Below are 13,632 nucleotides of genomic sequence, written 5' to 3' on the forward strand. Positions count from 1 at the left end.
AGATGGCGCTTCAGTAGCGCGGCCGCTATTTGGAATGAAAATTCTCACAGCCAATTCATTCTCAATTCATTCAAATTAAAATTAATTTAATACCTAATTACCTAAAATACCTAATTACGTAAAAATGACATAAAAATTGTGTACTTAAGAATTTTTTAGTAAAAGTAAAAAAGTAGATGTTTAATGTACTTAAATATAAACCAAAACTTGAAATTATGAAATGTAGTGGAGTAAAAATTATGATAACATGCTTTGGAATATAAAATACCCTTGTGAAATTTGCGTACCTAAGTGTATTGAAAGCATACTTTTTGTGTGCTTAAAATAATAAAAGTATACTTTTTGAGAAGTGCACTTGCTGATAATATAATATAATATAAATTAAAGACCACTTAAGCGTAATTAAATGGAATACACTTTAATGACACTATTTATTAACACACTTAAGTGCACTTTTTACAACTGCACTTTGTAAGAATATGTATTTAATTTTAACTTATATTAAGTACACTTTCATCATAATATTTATAAACACACTTAAGTGCACTTTTAAAAATGTACTTTTTAATAATGTCTAATTAAGCTTAATTTAAAGAAAGTACACTTTCATCATAATATTTATAAACACACTTAAGTGCACTTTTAAAAATGCACTTTGTAATAATATCTAATTAATTTGAACTTATAGTAAGTACACTTTCATTATAATATTTATAAACACACTTAAGTGCACTTTTAAAAATGCACTTTGTAATAATATCTAATTAATTTCAACTTTTAGTAAGTACACTTTCATAATAATATTTCACTAACACACTTAAGGACACTTTTTAAAAATGCACTTTGTAATAATATCTAATTAATTTTAAATTATAGTAAGTACACTTTCATTATAATATTTATAAACAAACACACTTAAGTGCACTTTTAAAAATGCACTTTGTAATAATATCTAATTAATTTCAACTTTTAGTAAGTACACTTCCATAATAATATTTCACTAACACACTTAAGGACACTTTTTAAAAATGCACTTTGTAATAATATCTAATTAATTTTAAATTATAGTAAGTACACTTTCAACATATTATTTATAAACACACTTAAGTGCACTTTTAAAAATGCACTTTTTAATACTGTCTAATTAAGCTTAACTTATAGTAAGTACACTTTCATCACAATATTTCTTAACATACCTAATTACACTTTTTAAAAATGCACTTTGTCTAATTTAGTTTTACTTAAATGTAACCCTGGTTAAATAATTAAATATTATTATTTTAAAAGTGTGCTTAAATATAATAGAGACTATTCATACATCTACATTTATTTTATAAATGAGGAAATACATGTGAATAATTCAATCTGAATTATAAATCTGAAATGAGTAAACCAATCGGAGTGTTTAATTGTAAGCTCCGCCCCTTTTTTGCTTTCGGATCGCGTCTCAGTTCAGAGGAGAGATGCAGAGCGACAGAGACACCTGATCTAACGCGAGAGTGTTTATTTTAATTAAATATAACTCCTAAGTTCATATAAACTGAAGAAATCAGAATTTAACTTGCATATATTCAATGATACAGCTTGATTGTGTGGATTGAGCACTTTTTGAGCTTTCATTTTGACCTGGTGAGTTTGTTATAATTACAATGTTATAATTGGCCATAAAAACGAATGTCAACACTTTAAATGTCATATCATTTTATTTGTTTAATCCATACGAGACAAAATGGTGTTATATTGTGATGTTATATGGGTTGGATTGTTCATTGCAGTGTGATTATGTAAAACCACATGGTGCTTTGTGTTCACTGCTGTTCGCTGACGCCATTTTGGTTGCTAGGGTTGCCACCTGTCCCGGTTTTACCGGGATTGTCCTTCTATTTAATAACCTGTCCCGGGAAATGTATCAACTCTCCCGGGACACTGAATGTCCCGGTTTTCGAAAAGCTATGTGAATATGAAATTTAGCGCGCGCACGGAAGAGGGAGACCTTGCGTCTGTGTGTGTGTTTGCCTCATTTAGCGCATGTAATGCTGCGTTCCAGGCAACCGGTAACCCGTAACTCACGAGTTCAAAACCACGCCTCACGACTCTGAACTGGGAGTACATCGATCTAGTACGAGTTCACGGGTGGGAAGTCACGGGTTTGAATGCCGTTCCAGTGCACTTTCACCGGTAGAAGGTTGTAAAAACACGAGTTACGGGCTGCCTGGAACGCATAAGGTCGTGAGTCGTGGTTTTGAAGTCGTAACTCACGGGTTTAAAAACCTGCCTGGAACGCACCATAACTATCAGTGTATCTAGAAACAGGAGCGCCATGGCAGAGGGAGAGTGCCCCAAAAGCGAAAATATAAGACACATTTTACAACACCAGACTACACGAAAGTGTATCCCTGTCTTAAAAGAGTTAAAATATTGCATGGTGTAGAGTTTGTAACAGTGACTTCAGCTTAACCTATGGCGGGTTAAATGATTGTAAAATACATGTTGAGGTGAGTTCAACAAGTTTAATTTCATGTGCATATTTGCTAGTTGCTATTTAGACCTGTTTAAAGGTGCAATGGAATATAAATAAAAACAGTTTACATAAATAGTATAAGCAGCTTTAATAAATTGTAAAACAGATTTACATATTTTAACATAATGAACAAATAATTGGGTAACAATTTACAATAAGGTTCATTAGTTAACACATGAACTAATAATAAACTGCACTTATTGCATAAAGCAATTTTTTATCTTTGTTAATGTTATTAATACATTTATTTAAATCTTGTTAACTTTAGTTAATGCACTGTGAACTAACATGAATAAACCATGAACAGCTGTATTTTTATTTACTAACGTTATCAAAGATTATCAAATACAGTAACAAATGTACTGCTCACGGTTAGTTCATGTAAGTTAATACATTAACTAATGTTAACAAATAAGAATTGAAAAAAAAGAGAATTGTAAAGTGTTGCCAATAATTGCATAGCCCTATAGAAATATTATGCTATGGGGGGGCTTGTGAGCAAACAAATTGGCCGGGTCATCGATATGTCCAGGTTTTTTATCAGACATGGGTGGCAACCCTATTGGTTGCACGTGCCTGTGAAAGACAAAAAGAGAGAGAAACACGTGAATGGACAGGTATTTGTCTAAATTGTCATTTATTATGATGATGGCACTTATGTATGTATTTTATTTGTTTCCTGTATTATGTACAATTGTTAATCGTTATTGATACACACTATTGAATGTTTTTTCCTTTCGTATGAACATTCCTTGAGCTGGATTTTCCTAATTGATGGCGAGCCTCCCATTTCGACCTGATTGGATCACGAATCTAGAGGAAAGGACAATTTTCTATTTTAAATATTTTTCTTCAGACAAGTAAGAGGATACATTTCAGAAACTGTTTCCTTATTTTGTTTGTTTACTTTATTGAACTGAAACATTTCAGAAGCACAATTCTGATAATTTAAGACTGATCAATACTCCAATTGATAAGAACTTTGAACTTGAATACTGATTTCAGTTTGTTACATATATAATTTTTTACCATCTTTGTACATTGATTGTGACTGTGATTTCTGTAAATGAGAAGTAATTTAGAGGGTGCACCCATAGTATATATATAGTTAATTGCATTTTCATTGTTGTTTACTATTTTTTGTGATTAAGGAAAGAAAAAGAAAGATTTCTCAATACTCAAAGTAAAATAATTTATTAATCAACTTACCTTCTGTCTCTGCTTGTTGCTCACTATCACTGCTACCTCCTCCTTCGTACGGTGCACCCTTCTGATCTTATTATTATGCCTGGTCCATAAGTGAGTTAATACCCGCTACATAACGAAAGTACATTTTCATGGCAATATTTCTAAACACATTTAATAAATGATCATTAGACTGATGTGACCTACCAAAGACTTGTTAATTTAAAGTTCATGCAGTTCTTTTTTTAGTTGTCTGTTAAAATGTAAAAAAATTATAACTTTGAGTTTATTTTTTTCTAAGGGATGTAATTATTCAATATTGATAGTTGTTTGTTTGATTCCAATTTAACAATATTAAAATGAGTTTTTTTTTGTTTGGACGTATACAACTCATAATTAATTTATTAAATGTACTTTTGCAAAACAAAAAATCTGATTCATAATTTGACTACCAAACTGTTTTATTGTCAGTGTAAGCATTGTGGTTTTTGTTTGTTTGCAATGCATTAAACTGAAATGAATACATTAATTAACTAGATTTGTTTTTCAGTATTTTGAGAAGTACATAACCATATTTCACATACAATAGAAGTAGTTAAAGTACATACTGTAGAAAGATGCAATGAATTCACTTCACTGCACTGAAATCACAGTTCAACTGATTGCATTTAATTTTATATATTGGAATTTATTTTGCAAACTTGTATTTGAAACATTACATTTAATGAGTAATTAAATGTACTGTTAATATACATTAACTTATTTTTAATTTCACATTAATTGCTTGACAGTAGATTGAACAGTGCACTTAAAGTATATTTTAAAAACACTAGAAGCAATTATGAAAGTAGATATAAAGTTGTAATAAAGTACCAATTAAGTTGTTCCAAAAAATCACTCTTAATGGCAACTTATTACATTTTATTTCAACTTAATATATGATATATGTGAAATTAATTACACTTAATGTGCATTCAGTGCGCCGAAAAGATTGCATTTAATTCACACTTAAGAGTATTGTTAACAGACATTAAATTGCATTTTAAATCACATTAATTTCATGTCTTTATATTGTGTAGTGCACTTTAAGTATATTTTAAAAACACTAGAAGCAATTATGAAAGTAGATATAAAGTTGTAATAAAGTACCAATTAAGTTGTTCCAAAAAATCACTCTTAATGGTAACTTATTACATTTTATTTCAACTTAATATATGATATATGTGAAATTAATTACACTTAATGTGCATTCAGTGTGCCGAAAAGATTGCATTTAATTCACACTAAAGAGTATTGTTAACAGACATTAAATTGCATTTTAAATCACATTAATTTCATGTCTTTATATTGTGTAGTGCACTTTAAGTATATTTTAAAAACACTAGAAGCAATTATGAAAGTAGATATAAAGTTGTAATAAAGTACCAATTAAGTTGTTCCAAAAAATCACTCTTAATGGTAACTTATTACATTTTATTTCAACTTAATATATGATATATGTGAAATTAATTACACTTAATGTGCATTCAGTGCGCCGAAAAGATTGCATTTAATTCACACTTAAGAGTATTGTTAACAGACATTAAATTGCATTTTAAATCACATTAATTTCATGTCATTATATTGTGTAGTGCACTTTAAGTATATTTTAAAAACACTAGAAGCAATTATGAAAGTAGATATAAAGTTGTAATAAAGTACCAATTAAGTTGTTCCAAAAAATCACTCTTAATGGCAACTTATTACATTTTATTTCAACTTAATATATGATATATGTTAAATTAATTACACTTAATGTGCATTCAGTGCGCCGAAAAGATTGCATTTAATTCACACTTAAGTGTATATACTTAAAGTGTATTATTTATGTAATAAGTACACTTTATAAAAGTACACTTAAGCACACTTTTTTTTCACAAGGGTACAGATACTTGAAAATTTATTTTTATGTAGAAAGTAAAATACTTGTAGAGTGTCTGCCTCTGTCAATATGCCATACTTAAAGAGAATAATACAAAGTATTTTAGCATGAAAGCAGTATTTTTCAATGTGTGACAGCGTCCTGTATCATAACTAAATCTCTGCCGCTTATAACAACTCAAACTGTGTGAAAATCCGGTAAAAATTAGGGGAGTTATGATTATTCCTCATTAGAAATGAATGCAAGGGAGCGCACTGGAGACCCATCCAAGATGGCGGCCGCGCGATACGTCAGCTCCAATAGGCAGCTCAGTCTACGAGGTGTCTACGTATATAATGTCTATGGATACACCTCTGAAACACATGAACACACACAGACCAGACGTCCACATTTCATGTCTCATTCACCAATGAGAAAACTTTGCTGAACAAAGTGAATAACAACATAAACAACTGTTTTAAATACAGCACGTTTTCGGTTGTGTAGAGTAGAGGTAATAGTTTGCTTGTATTTTTGAAAACATAAATATTGTTAAGCTAATTCTTAAAAATACACGAGTAACACAATAGCTGCTCATGTGCAGCTTGTCAATTCAGCAGGAAAGTTTGTTTGCCTCTGTTTACAAAGTGCATGTGAATACGCTGATGATGTATGATGCCTGCGTGAACAGGTTGCGTAGTGGCATGCAAAACACATTCACAGAAGAGGAGCAAAAATTGCATGTGTCCAATTATTACGTTCGGCCCAACTTCAATGATTTGTTGAACATTTAATAGTCTTATGTCTTTCACAGATGACATATATTTATACAAATACATTTAGCCATTTTAGCATAGTGATTGGTATCAGGATGTGAGGAGACTTTCAACAAGCATAACTATAAATGTTTCTGGATCAAATCAAATATCTTGCCTTTAAATGACTGAACACATGCGGGACGGCACATTAAATGTGTTGTCCCTATACTAACACACCTTCTGTGTTGTTATTTATTGTGCCGCCCCCCCATGGTCCTGCGACGTTAGATCAGAAATGTCTTGTCTTCAAGTGTTCATTTATCACAAAATAGAGTAACACGAGTAACCAACTCATTTAAATTTCACTAATTTTAACTGCGTTACTTGATTTAAAAAAAAAATACTTCGTTACATGTTTATTACCGCTAAAAGTAGTGGAATAACAGTAACAGAATTAATTGTAATGCGTTATTCCTATCACTATTTTAACACAACTTGTGTTGTCCCTTTCATTTATTTTATAACACATTAAATGGCATGAAACACACAATGTGTAAAAAATTAACACATCATTTTTTGCATTGTACCTCTAAAATAAATAAAAACATGCAAGATTGTGTAGACTGCTGTGGTGGAAATTCAGCAATAATCTGATATACTGAGACAAGACAGAATGAATGCTTAAAGAAGAAGAATTTAATGTTTTACTTGCAAGGGCTTCAACATACAAAGCAATCAAATCAATGTACAGCAAAAGCAACTCTCTGTATTCTTGCTGGCCTTTTTATGAGCCCGCTTACCTCAAACCCCATGTTTTTTTTTATGATAATTTTATAATAAAATGACTGTAGTATTCTAAAGTGATAATCATGGTAAGTCACTAGTAATTACTCAAGTGTTACCACATCATTCTAGTAATAAGTCATAATTTGGATCAATATTCTTAAGTGACGATCATAGTTAGCCACCAGTAATTCCTTTAGAAGGATGTAGTAACACTTGAATCATATGTTTTCATATTTAAAATGACTGTCACCTCTGTCTCTCATGCACATACTCTCTCCCTGTGTGTATACAGATACAAAGAGGTGACAGTAATTTTAAATATTATTATGAAAACCTTTAATGAATATAGCTTTTACTACAAAAAACTAATCACTACACAAAAAACACCTTTACCACATTAAAACCATTGTTAATTTTCATAAGGGAGGTACAGTGGATCATAATGTGTGTTAATAATTATCCATTCACTAAATTCCATTGCAGTTTAATTGTCTCCTGCAGTGTTTGAATCAACAGTGAATATCTACATATATTTTAATATTTGGTGCAGATCATTACACTATTTATCTTATATTGTGTACACTCTCACACACTTTACACCCTACTGACACACCAGAAACAACAGAGCCGTAAATCTGCCTCCATACTTGTCCAGATCTGCAGCCTCCTTATAATCACTTGTAAAGCAGTGAGGGTCTTCTGTCTCCAGTACAGCAGGAGGCGCTGCAGCTCTTTAGTCCGCAGATAAACTCACTAAAGAAAGAAAGAAAGAATGAGCGCGCGTGTGATGTGTTTGTGTATCCTCAGTGTTTTTCTCTCTTGCGTGTTTCATGGAGTTTAAACAGAGTCTTGTCTCTGTGTATTTAAGCGAAATTTGAGCAAAAATCTCTCCGCTGAAGAAAGAGGTGGCGTTACTGGAGACAAAGCTGAGGTCAAGAGGAGATTTAGCAATGAAACGAGAGGTTTGTACAGCTTAAACATCATTTACCTAAATCAGACAACATCAAATAATTTCTAATCTTACTGTCTGTGTGTGTTGTGTTGTCAGGATGTGGATTGTTGTGAATCTTCAGTGTATGTGACTGATGATGGGAGTCTGGATTCAGTGTGGATGAGCAGAGATCAGAGCCGCACACCACAGCCACTGCTGGACTCTAAACTCTCTGAAGAGAAATCCAGACACACACAGGACTCAGATCTCTCCGAAATCAAAACTGAACCCCCAGAAATCAAAACTGAAGAGGAAGATCGCACTGATGAAGATGATGATTTTATTCCATCAGGTATGTCTCCTTAATTATTGTTGTATTTTTACAATTTTATGTCATGTGAGTACCTATTTTGGGTTTTCAGTCTCAAACTCACTAATCAAAAGATCAAGAAATATATGTACTAAAATTTAAAATGAGTTTTTAGGATTTATTTAGTACTTATTGAGCAACAGGCATTTGCGCCTGATGCTGCACGAAAAATTACATCTATTATTTCATGTTTCTAAGTGCTACAGAGGCTTAGATATTAAGTTTTTGGTAGACGTTGACAATTCTTAGTATTTTTTCTGAAAACCCTCAGGAGATAAGGGTATTTATCTTAGAATAGCATAGGTTTTATGAGTAAATGGGTTAAAGGGTTAGTTCACCCCAAAATTATAATTTTATCAAATTATTTAAAAATGTACAGAAATTTGCCACTCACTTTAGCTTTTAACAAAATGCTCGCCGCAGTTTTAAAATATGAGCAATTTAAAGTTAATAATGTTAAAGTGAAAATGACCAAAAGATAACAACAGATTAAAGGGTACATTCCACAAGACGTTTTTAAGATATAATAAATCTTTGATGTCCCCAGAGTACATATGTGAAGTTTTAGCTCAAAATGCCATATAGGTAATCTATTGTGGCATGTTAAAATAGGCACATTATGGGTCTGAGCAAAAATGCACAGTTTTGTGTGTATCCCTTTAAATCCAAACGAGCTGCTCAGGTGGGCGGAGTCTCAAGTGCTGGCGCTGTAGTCAAGACAGAGGGAGATTCTCTCACGAAAGAAGTTAGTGAGCGATGTTACGCATTATATATTTGAACAAGTTTAAAAAGTCAATCATCTGTTTTATGCATACTAAATACATGTTTATCAGCAGATGGGGAACATTGTGGAATAAAAATAAAGACATTTAGGTCTCATGCTGCCAGCGTTTTAAACGGGCACAATGATTTTCAGCATGTTACAATAAAATACACGTCCACAAACACTCAGAAGTTTACTTTTTGACCAAACCACACGAGCACATTTAAATGATCTGTAATAAAACAACACGTTTAATGCTTAAACTTTAGAGAAACGGATCAAATGACATGTTTAAGTTTATTGTTTATTGGTTAGTCTGAGGAAGGGTTGTAGAGACCCGAAACGTCACTCCAAATAAATTAATGAAAGGGAAATGTAAGGTAAGGTTAATCCTTTAGAACGTTAATTCAATCTTTAGATTATTAAAACTACAAATTATAAGATTGTAGGCTCCTGTTTGTGTTTGAGGGAATACAAACACGTCGTGCTGTCAGTCATTCTTTCTCTCTGTCTATCGCACTCGTGAGGCCGTTCATGGTTGGATAGCACAGTTGAAGTGGTGGTATCATTATAATAAGATCCCCTTAATACGTCATGGGGAGAGCGAAATCCGGATGACCTATATATTCACATGCTTGCAGAGAGCCTTACCAAAACAAAGTTACAGGGTTGCTATTTTTCATGTTTTCTGGGTTGGTAGAAGCACTGGGGACCCAATTATAGCACTTAAACATGGAAAAAGTCTGATTTTCATGGAATGTCCCCTTTAAAGGGCGATTTATAGTCATGCGTAGGTTCTACACCGTAGCTATTCGTAGCCTGTGCGTAGCTCTACGTAGCCTGACGCGCACCTCGCAAATTTTTTAACAGCGCGCCAGTTCTACGCAGACCTCAAGCACTGTGATTGGTCCACCAGAACCCCTCCCATCAGGTAAAAAAACTGCGTCATAGGTATTTCCGTTTGCGACGATGAAAACAAAGAATGGCCAAGTTGAGGAGTGATTTAACTCAAACTGCAACATCTATAGCAGAACTAAAACGAGCCCTTAAAGGAACAGTATGTAGGATTGTGGCCAAAACTGGTATTGCAATCACAAAACGTGTGGCTAAAACTGGTACTGCAATCACACAGCTGGTGGCCAATATACCAAACGACAACATAAACATCAGTTGAGGGCTGCAACTCCACTTTTTAAATGACAATATCGTGGCCGGACTGCTGTTGTGAGTGATATAAGTATTTGAAATGAAAATTATTTCTTAATGTCTAGTGACATTTCAGGGCCATTTAATGATTAATTGATATAAATTTCTTACATCATGTTCCTTTAAGTCTTGATTAGGGGTGGCACGGTTCATGAAAAAAATCCGAACCGTTCGGTTCGCTTGTCTCGGTTCGGAGCGCGTGTGTGCCGTACGGTTCAACGGTTCATGGCATGCGCAATTTGTGTAGCCTCGTGCCCTGTATGTGGCCTCAGATAGCGTGTTCCCCTTTCTCGAATAGCGCGAAAGAAGAGGTGACTGGTGTGGAGAGTGAGTGCTGCCGGTCATGTTACGTGTAGAAATGGCAAGAGGGAGAGAAAAAGAAGTCTGCCCGCAGTTGGAGGATGCGCAGCATCGTATAAGTTTGGTGTGTGGAAACATTTTTATTTCATGTTACCTATGATGACAGCGGAAATAAAACAATAGATACAGCCACACGCGACAGCCTTCTCTCCGACCATTTATCTAATCTGAGGTAATGAACGCTGTTTTACGTCTTTTCGTATTCAGCGCTATTTTTTGCCTTTCGTTGATAAAACGAAAGCGGCTGATTTCCGCGTAGTTTCATTTTGCTAGCGTGTGAAAGTTGCGCGATCTTATTTCATAAACTGCCCCTTAAAGTAATCAGGACAGAAATGGTCAAAAGTGGACAAAAGAGACGGATTTAAATATTACAGTAAACGTTATGTTTCTCTCTCGTTGACATATTCTCTCTGCAGTATTTAAGCAGCAGTGATAAATCTTAGAGCTACACTGAAGTTGGCATTTTGATAAATGCAAGTTATCTTTGTGTGCTAAAAATGCACACAAAGTTCATGTAGATGGCAATACACATTCCCTTTTTGCCAAATAAATGAAAAGCATGTTGAAATCATCAATGTCTTCCCTCTTGCTGTATCAAAATCTCACCTGGCTTTCCTCAGGGATGTTCCCAATAATGTGCTTAAAGTCAAATTCAGTTTGTGCATGATTACATGATATAACTTTTTTTTATACTGTATCCTAAATTATGGATAATTAATACATTAATAAGATAATACATTTCTGGAGTGTTAAAAAAAATAACAACAAGAACCGTACTGAACCGAGAACCGTGACCATAGAACCGTGATACGAACCGAACCGAGGGTTTTGTGAACCGTGCCACCCCTAGTCTTGATAAGACAGAATTATGTATTTTTAATTCAATTCAGTTTTATTTATATAGCGCTTTTCACAAGTGTTAATTGTTGCAAAGCAGCTTTACATGAGTAGATGGAAAGGAGAACACAGAAAATCAATAGATAATATAAGCAGTAGAACATAGCGGCTAAGGTTAAACCGTACAAGCAAGCGTATTAATAATGTTACATATACAGTAAAGTGCTAAGCTAAGCCAAAGTTGGCTGACTCTCCCTGGGACTAAAAACCCCCTAGGAAAAAACCCCGGTGGGAAAAACTCCTAGAAGGATAAAAACCCTTGGGAGAGATTAATATATGTGTATATATATATATATATATAGATACGGTAGGGATAGGAAGCGGGTAAGCGTATTAAGCTGGTTCAGCCGGTGGTCGTTGGTCGCGCATCAGCTAGGCATCACGTTGAAGGACAGCCAGTAGATCAGTGGTGCGATGACCTTCACAGCAACAGGAACTGGGTCTGTTTGTCAACAGATATAACTGAGTTATTAATTTTATACACCGTTGAAGCTATAGTATGCCTTCATTTTATTTTGTATGTATGCATACATTACATTAAAAATAGGCTATATGTAAAATGAACAGGTATAAATATATGCAAAAACCTACAGACAGGATAAATACCTGTAGGCTATATGAGAGACGAAGCTCTAGATATTATAAATATGACAGGTGATATGATGTGATGATCATGAAGTCTGTTTTAAAGCTCACGTAACACACGCTATTTCTGCATTTCTAATGTTAATCTGGAGTACCTATAGAGTAGTATGACATCCTTTATATCTTTGAAGAGTCTTTAGTTTAATCAGATTTATAAAAGAAAGATTAGCTTTACCGAATCTTTCCGATAACCTACGAAAAAATGAAGAAGGAGGAGTTATACCGCCGGAGGAGCGAGTATGAGTCATGCAACACTATACAACACTGTTTTAACTTATGATTCACTACATGTTCGTGTCATTTATATAATATGCACGCGACTATTTCCAACATAAGACAGAAGTCTTACTTACCTCGTGCAACTCGTCATGACCCGGTTGGGAAAATCCAGCACATCAAACACACACGCAAAACTGCTGCTACCCCGGATAATAAACTATATCCATTGTGTCCATAAGGCTGGATGTCTTCTCCTTACATCCCAAAACACACTTCATCTTTCGTGCCATTGTTGACTTTTGAAATTAAACAAAGCTGAGTGGCGTGATAAGCTGTTAGCAAGCTCTAGCGTCTTCCGCTGATTGACGGGTGGGCGGGGTTTTCCGGGGGAAGCCCATATAAAGAAGTGATACGTATCGAAAACCCCTGAAACGTCAGTTAGAACCGTAATCGAAAAAAATTTGCCGAAACTTGTACGAACCCTGGCGAAGTGCATTCGGCACAGAAATACTCTGTAACACGTCCGACTGCTGTTTTGACACTTTGCCTGCGGTTAGCATGAGGAAACAACTCTATAACTGTGTTAATAAGTCAGAATGCTTGAAATACCATTGAACCCCCCCCCCTTAAGGTCTTGACGCCCTTTACTTTCTATTAGACCTTAACATTTGCATCTCTTTCTCGTCTTTCCGATCAAATATGTTTGTATAAGCGTCAAACTACATCACTCCAGCAGCGCACGTGTCACTGATATAAACGCGAGTTTTGTCTTAGCTTGCTTAAAGTTCAGAAAACTTCACAAATATTAGCATTATGTGCGAGAAGAACTCTTTATTTTGCGCAACAGCTCCTTGCACGCCTAGAGAGACCTCTACACGCGAGAGACTGGCCGGCTGCTGCATGAGCACAGAGAGAGAGAGAGAGAGAGAGAGAGAGAGAGCAAGCAAGAGTCTCGCTGCCAGACCCGCTGTGGATTCACTGGCACTTATTATAAAAATTACAGAAATAACTCGTTCATTTTTTATGAGTGAATTATTTTACATGTTTCTCCGTCACACTCAGTCTAGCATGCGGGAGGGCAGAGTTAGCCA

The 13,632-nt window shown here is 34.3% G+C and overlaps 1 protein-coding gene and 1 long non-coding RNA gene across 2 annotated transcripts in view; one reads left to right on the plus strand and one right to left on the minus strand.

The window, feature by feature from the left end:
• LOC141279842 (uncharacterized) overlaps positions 1–13,632 on the plus strand; it is a 190,864-nt gene that overhangs the window by 148,605 nt on the left and 28,627 nt on the right. The gene's annotated exons all lie outside the window — the stretch shown is intronic.
• On the minus strand, positions 3,104–4,088 carry LOC141282455 (uncharacterized). The gene is made up of 3 exons (XR_012337144.1): positions 3,731–4,088; positions 3,551–3,581; positions 3,104–3,334 (listed from the first exon to the last, which is right to left on the minus strand). It is a non-coding gene; the product is annotated as an uncharacterized lncRNA (long non-coding RNA).

Source organism: Paramisgurnus dabryanus, chromosome 8 (genome assembly GCF_030506205.2).
Source record: "Paramisgurnus dabryanus chromosome 8, PD_genome_1.1, whole genome shotgun sequence".
NCBI classification, from domain to species: Eukaryota; Metazoa; Chordata; class Actinopteri; order Cypriniformes; family Cobitidae; genus Paramisgurnus; species Paramisgurnus dabryanus.